Source organism: Callospermophilus lateralis, chromosome 3, assembly GCF_048772815.1.
Source record: "Callospermophilus lateralis isolate mCalLat2 chromosome 3, mCalLat2.hap1, whole genome shotgun sequence".
In the NCBI taxonomy this organism is placed as follows: Eukaryota; Metazoa; Chordata; class Mammalia; order Rodentia; family Sciuridae; genus Callospermophilus; species Callospermophilus lateralis.
This window is the reverse complement of record NC_135307.1, coordinates 22,323,072-22,329,803: the sequence shown is the minus strand read 5'-3', so window position 1 is coordinate 22,329,803 and position 6,732 is coordinate 22,323,072. Positions and strand designations below refer to the sequence as shown.

At 35.2% G+C, this 6,732-nt stretch overlaps 1 pseudogene; it reads left to right on the top strand.

Moving 5' to 3' along the window:
- The first annotated feature begins 5,243 nt into the window (after positions 1–5,243).
- LOC143641513 (acidic leucine-rich nuclear phosphoprotein 32 family member E pseudogene) lies at positions 5,244–6,497 on the top strand (annotated as a pseudogene).
- Positions 6,498–6,732: the final 235 nt, after the last annotated feature.

Here is a 6,732-nt window from a genome sequence, read left to right as displayed (position 1 = left end):
GACTTATTTTTAAAATGGACATGTTTCTTTCTCCTTTCCTAGACTTCTCCTCCCTAATTTCCCCTCCATAATCTTGGGAAACGGGATTACCCCTTTACCCCTTCCTAGGCTGTGTAATCTGTCCTCCGCACACCCATCACAGGAAGAAAGTAATTTAAATTTCAGGGATAGTGCCAAAATACCTAAGAAATATCCCACATTAGTAAGTGAATTTTGACCCCTATCAGAGCACACCTGGAATATAACCTTTGAATCACCTTTTTAAAAATGTTCTGATCTCCTGATGGGGAGAAGCACAGACTCTGGTCCTAGAGTCTTTTTGTTACCAAAGCAATAAAATAATTTTTCCTTTTTCTTGAAACCATGTCCTTATTGGATTTGTATCAGAAACAAGGACTGACCTTTTGGTAACAAATTGTTGATGTTAACACAGCATATGACTTATTTTATTAAATACTTTGTGTGTATTTGAAAAAATGCATATTTTGTATTCATTTGGTTCTGAAATGCAATTCACTGAGTTTAAATCTTCTATATTGGTATAATTTGTGTCTCCTCCTATCATTTATTAAAGAAGGTTTACAGTAAAATATGCAGTTATCATTGTGGATTTATCATCTCACTTTGATTTTGTTAAACTTTATTATATTTTAAAGAAATACTATCAGTCAATACAAATTTCAATGGATTAGTCTTTCTGTTTAATTTATTTTTTCTTTTCATCACCCTGAAATCTCTCTATATATTTTAAATAATATTTCTTCACTGGAGTCTTTATGCCTCACATTAATAAATTCTTTATAGCTTTCTTTGATTAGTGTTTCTATTACATAATTTTTTCCTTTGTGTCTTTGTTTCATAATGAATTTCTTGTGAAGTTTGTAGGGGTTGGTTTGATTATTTTTCATGTTTACAAGTCTGACAATATTTTCTTTTAATTAGACTACTTAGTCAATAGAATGACAGATGTTCTTGGTTTTAAGTCTTTTCTCATGCTTTTTGTTTTCTATTTGTCTCATCTCAATTCATTCCTTTATTCATCTCTTCTTTCCTTTTTTTTGAATTTATCAAACATCTATGGCCTATTTTATACCTCTGTTAATTATGGCATGGCTCTTTATGTGAGCCTCTTGGTTACCTAGGAAACCTAGAAGAGCAAGAGGGCCATATCCTACAGGAAGCCTCTGTTATAAAGGTTTTAATTCTATTTATGAGGGATGGACCCTCAAGGCTAATCACCTTGAAAATCCCCACTTCATAATAGCATCCCATTGGACATTAAATTTCAGTACTCAGATTTCAAATTTTGGAGGTGACACATTCACAGCAGGGCAACCTCCTTTCTTACAAGGTGGATGACCTGAGTCATCATTATGAAAATATACTAGTATTTAATATATTATTTTTAGAAGTACATCCTTTTTGGAGATGCTAGTATTAAGAGATTTCTTTACCTCTAGCGGCCGTGTTATCTTGGACAAACTTTTCTTAAATCTCAGTTTTCTTTCTGTACAATGAAGACAGTAATACTACCATGAGCAATTGTTGTAAGGAATAGAAATATTGTTGTCTCCTTTCATCTGCAATTCCACTTTCTGTGGTTTCAATTATTCATCATTCCAAAACATCGATGAATGATTTTAAAAACAAGTAATTCATATACTTCACTTGCCATTCGGGGTAGTGTAATGAAATCTTGTGCTGTCCTGAGCCTTGCATTGAACAAGAATCATCCTTTTATCTAACGTATCCACACTGTATATGACACTTACTCTGTGGTAGTTGAGAGAGTGAATAAGAGAGAGGCCACATGCACATAGCATTTATTATAGCATATTGTTATAATTGTTTTATTTTATTAGTTTTTAATGTTATTGTCTTACTGTTCCTAACTTATAAATTCGCCTTTACCATAGATATACATGTAGGAGAAAATCAAGTATATATAGGGTTCAATACTATCAATAGCTATAGGCATCCACTGGAAAGTCTTAGAAAATACGCTCTGGTGGTAAGGAAGAGATAGTGTTAATACTGGGAAATGCAAAAAAAAAAAAAAAAAAAAGCAGACTCATTGTAGATTCTAGTAAATAATGAAGGAAATGATGTGATCTGTGAAAATTACCAAGGCAGAGATTGTTTGCCATTTTTCCCAATGTTTGAGACTTTAAATGCATGTGTGTGTGTGTGTGTGTGTGTGTGTGTGTGTGTGTGAGAATATGTGTTTATGTACATATCAATATATATGTATGCATAATTTTAAAATTATTTTTCTCTTTCCAGAGTTAATGTTGGTAATAACCTCTCCTAGATGCAGGGCACCACTTAAACAGTATCTCCTGGTCTAATTTATTATATTTAATTAACTGAAAGTTTAGAAACCCGAAAGCCCCTTAGCAATATTGTGCTTAGAAAAGGAATAAATAGGCCTTAAAGGATGGCGTGGGAATAAGTCTTCTGAGTAAAGTCAATAAACTCGAATACTTTTGCCTTCCTATACTGATTTTAGTTGTTAAGGGTCATTTTTACTCCACTTTTTAAAACTACTGATGGCATTTTGAGTTAATGAAGTTGTGAGATAGCTAGGTTTCAAATGTGTTATTAAACTGTAAATATTGATATAAGAATTTCTATTTCTTTCTTTTTTTTTAGAGAATTTTTTTTAATATTTATTTTTTAGTTTTTGGCGGACACAACATCTTTGTATGTACGTGGTGCTAAGGATCAAACCCGGGCCGCACGCATGTCAGGCGAGCGCGCTACCTCTTGAGCCACATCCCCAGCCCAAGAATTTCTATTTATTTCTTTAAGCCACTTCATTGGGGTTATGATTGATATGTGAAAAGCTGTACATATTTGAAGTGTACAACTTGGTGATCTGGGGTTAAGTACATACCTGTGAGACAATCACCACCCATTAAGGCCATAGATAAACCATCATCTCCTAAAGCTTCCTCCCTCTATAATAAGACTTTTTTAAAAAAAAATAATAAGATCAATTAATATAAGATCTACCTTCTTGGTTAATTTCAAGCATAGTATTTATAGGATATTTATTTTTCAGCTACTAAATACCAGTGTTGTACTGAAAGTCATGCCTATAACTTATCTCATCACTTAGACTAAGATTAGGAAATAAATTATAAAAATCTATTCTACAGTCTTCTAATTATTTCAGACCAGTATTTCTAGACAGTTTTATCTCTTCATATCCTGTTTTATTTCCTTCAAAGTTCAAGCCATTGAGCATTTCCAGGCAGTATATTTAGTTCCCCTGGAAATGGCTGGTGAATTCTATTTCATCCTTCTCAGATCCAGCATCAGCCCCAGAACAGGGGTAATTAAGCATGGTCCCTGCCTGACCAGAAAAAGAATTTACTCACTATATACGAGCACTGGTGGAGGATGAGCTACATAAATTTGTGAGGCAATGAAAAATAAAAATGAGGGGTTAGTTGCTTAAACTATGGGTGATTTCCAAACAGTGTTAGGACAGTATTAGTTCAAACACCTTGCAGTTGGCCTGGGAGGAAGCACTTCCTGATGTGGCCCTGGGTGAGTGTGACTTTGCACCAGGGTTCAACCAACTTTTAGGTCTAAACTGTGTTTCTTCCTAATTACATTTTGAGCGAAGGAAAAGTGGAGGAGTCTATTCTTTATTGGTCTTACCTATATGTCAGAAGCTTACCTGCATCATATTTCATTCTTACAGTACCTCTGTTTGGCTAATGTTGTGACCACATTTTTACATACATAAAAAAAGAGTGTCGAGAAATGTGTTTAATTAGTCAAGTTTCTAAGTGTCTCTCTCTCTAGGTCTCTGGCTTCTTCCACCACAGGCCTTTCTAGTGTTCAGCTGTTGGGCTTCTCTGTCATTTACATGTGACTGCATCTAAGAGGAAACAGAATGGAATCAGGGAGATGTTTGGAAATACTAAGATTCTCTCCAACTCCTTGGGTCTGAAGATTCTCAAATTTAGAACTAAAAACGAGCTTAATTCATGATCTGTATTCTAAAAATACCTAAAGAGTCAAGGGTAGAATGTTTTCCCTCATATGTGGATGTTAGACCAAACTTAGAGGGGGGCATCCCATGAAAATAGAAGAGAGATTAGTGGAGTGGAGGTAGGGGATTGAGGGGAATAGAGGAGAGACCAGAAAAGGGAGAGACTGTAGAATGAGACTGTACATATATGAATATACCACAGTGAATTTCATCTTTGTATGTATCTATAAAGCACTAAAAAACAAACAACAACAACAAAAAAAACCCCTATCAATACATATAAGAAAGACCAGTAGAATAGAAGAAAGAAAACAGGTGTGTGTGTGTGGGGGGGGGGGGACTGGGAAGTACTGGTGGCTGAACTGGAGCAAATTATATTCCATGTTTGTATAATGATCTCAAAATGAACCCCAATATGATGTATAACTATAATGGAATAATAATATTTTGAAAATCTGTTCTTCTGAAGCTTTTATATAACTAGGCTAACTACCTCATTAAATAGCAAAGATCTATTTAGTGTTTCACACCTGAAGCTCATTAGTTACCCAGGCTTTGTGTCTATAAAAATAAAGTAGAACTTATTCACTCTTTAAAATGACTCCTAGTGGCCCCTGGGATTTCTCATTCCTAGTCTCTAAAAGCAAGAATTATATAAAAAAAGAAAGAAAGAAAGAAAACTTTCAAAGACCCTTATAATTCCTTAATAAGCAAACATGACAATTCCTTTTTTTAAAATTCTTTATGAAGCTAAATGAAGCAAAATCACTTTCCTTCCTCTTTGAATAGACAAAGTTACTTGAGGTCATATACATTCTAAAGAATGCTCTTGTATTACCTATTTTCAGGTGTAGTAAATTATAAAATAAAACTTAATCTGACAGAAAATTAAATTTAAATGAAAATAATTCTTAAATTCTTGTGATCAGAAGAGGAACGGAAACTATGTGATCCTTTTTCTATTTCTGACCCCCAAATATGATCATGCCAGTAAACTGATGGAATGATCTATAAAACTGAAGGGCTTGTTACTTGAACCTATGTTTATTGGTAGAAGGGAAAAAAGCCTAGAAAAATAAATTTCTACCAAAATAAATCTGAAAATTCAATCTCACAGAAGTCTTTGCACTTCACTAAGCAACCCTAACATGCATTCCTGTTTTGAAAAATTACTTGGTTTAAAAATGTGGTAAGAGGTGTGCGTGCGTGTGTGTGTGTGTGCGTGCGTGTGTGTGTGCGCGCGCGGGTGTGTGGACAAGGAGGTGGGGGCAGCCGAGTTAGAGTCCCAACTCCTTGGACTCCATTTGCTATTCTTTTCTTTCTCCCCCACATCTATCTGGTGGTAGTGGGCGTTTAAATTTGCGTTTCTTTTCATTCATTTCCAAATCTTTTTAAAATTTCAGGGTTGGGGGGTAGTGGGAAGAGCAGGAAAGGGGAAAGGAGGAGAGTAGGAGCAGAAGAGCAGGAGGAGGACATGGAGAAGAAGAAGAGGATTAACATGGAGTTAAGGAACCGAGCCCCGGAGGAGGTGACAGAGTTAGTTCTTGATAATTGTGTGTCAATGGGGAAATTGAAGGCCTGAATGATACTTTTAAAGAACTAGAGTTTCTGAGTATGGCTAATGTGGAATTAAGTTCACTGGCCCAACTTCCCAGCTTAAACAAACTTCGAAAGTTGGAACTTAGTGACAATATAATTTCTGGAGGCTTGGAAGTCCTGGCAGAAAAATGTCCAAATCTTACCTACCTCAATCTGAGTGGAAACAAAATCAAAGATCTCAGTACGGCAGAAGCTCTGCAAAATCTTAAAAATTTGAAAAGTCTTGACTTGTTTAACTGTGAGATCACAAATCTGGAAGATTACAGAGAAAGTATTTTTGAATTGCTGCCACAAATCACATACTTAGATGGATTTGATTAGGAGGATAATGAAGCACCTGACTCCGAAGAGGAGGATGATGAGGATGGAGATGAAGATGATGGAGATGAAGAGGAAGATGAAGCTGGTCCACCTGAAGGATATGAGGAAGAGGAGGAGGAAGATGATGAGGAGGAGGATGAAGATGAAGCAGGGTCAGAATTGGGAGAGGGAGAAGAAGAAGTGGGCCTTTCTTACTTGATGAAAGAAGAAATTCAGGATGAAGAAGAAGATGATGATTATGTAGAAGAAGGGGAAGAAGAGGAGGAAGAGGAAGAAGAAGTTCTCCGGGGGGAGAAGAGGAAAGGAGATGCTGAAGATGACGGAGAGGAAGAAGATGACTAGATCATTCTAAGACCAGATTCCCCAGCATTCCTGGGTGCGCAATAGAGTGATCACATCTTTGTTTTTTCATGTACGATAGCTATCCCTACAGAAGATAATGTGTAACTTTTTATAGAAAAGTGTGGTTTTACTATTTTTGCCTTATCATTCCAGTTAAGATTTACTAGTCTGTTAATGATCATATTGTATGTAGAGAAAAAATTTCATTGACACTTCCCCCTTAAGACATTCTCTAGCAATTGTATTTAGAAGCTTAATTTTTCTAATTCAAATTCAAGTTCATTGTATTAGTAATTTTTAGTCCATAATTAAAACATGATTGCTTTTACACAGGTGAAGTTTGGTGCATTTCATTCATAAGATTTTAAAGTTATTTATAAATTAACTGAAATTACAGTCATCTGTAATATGAAATGACAGTAGTCTCTTGAATAAGTTGATTATTATTATTTATTTTTAGAGAT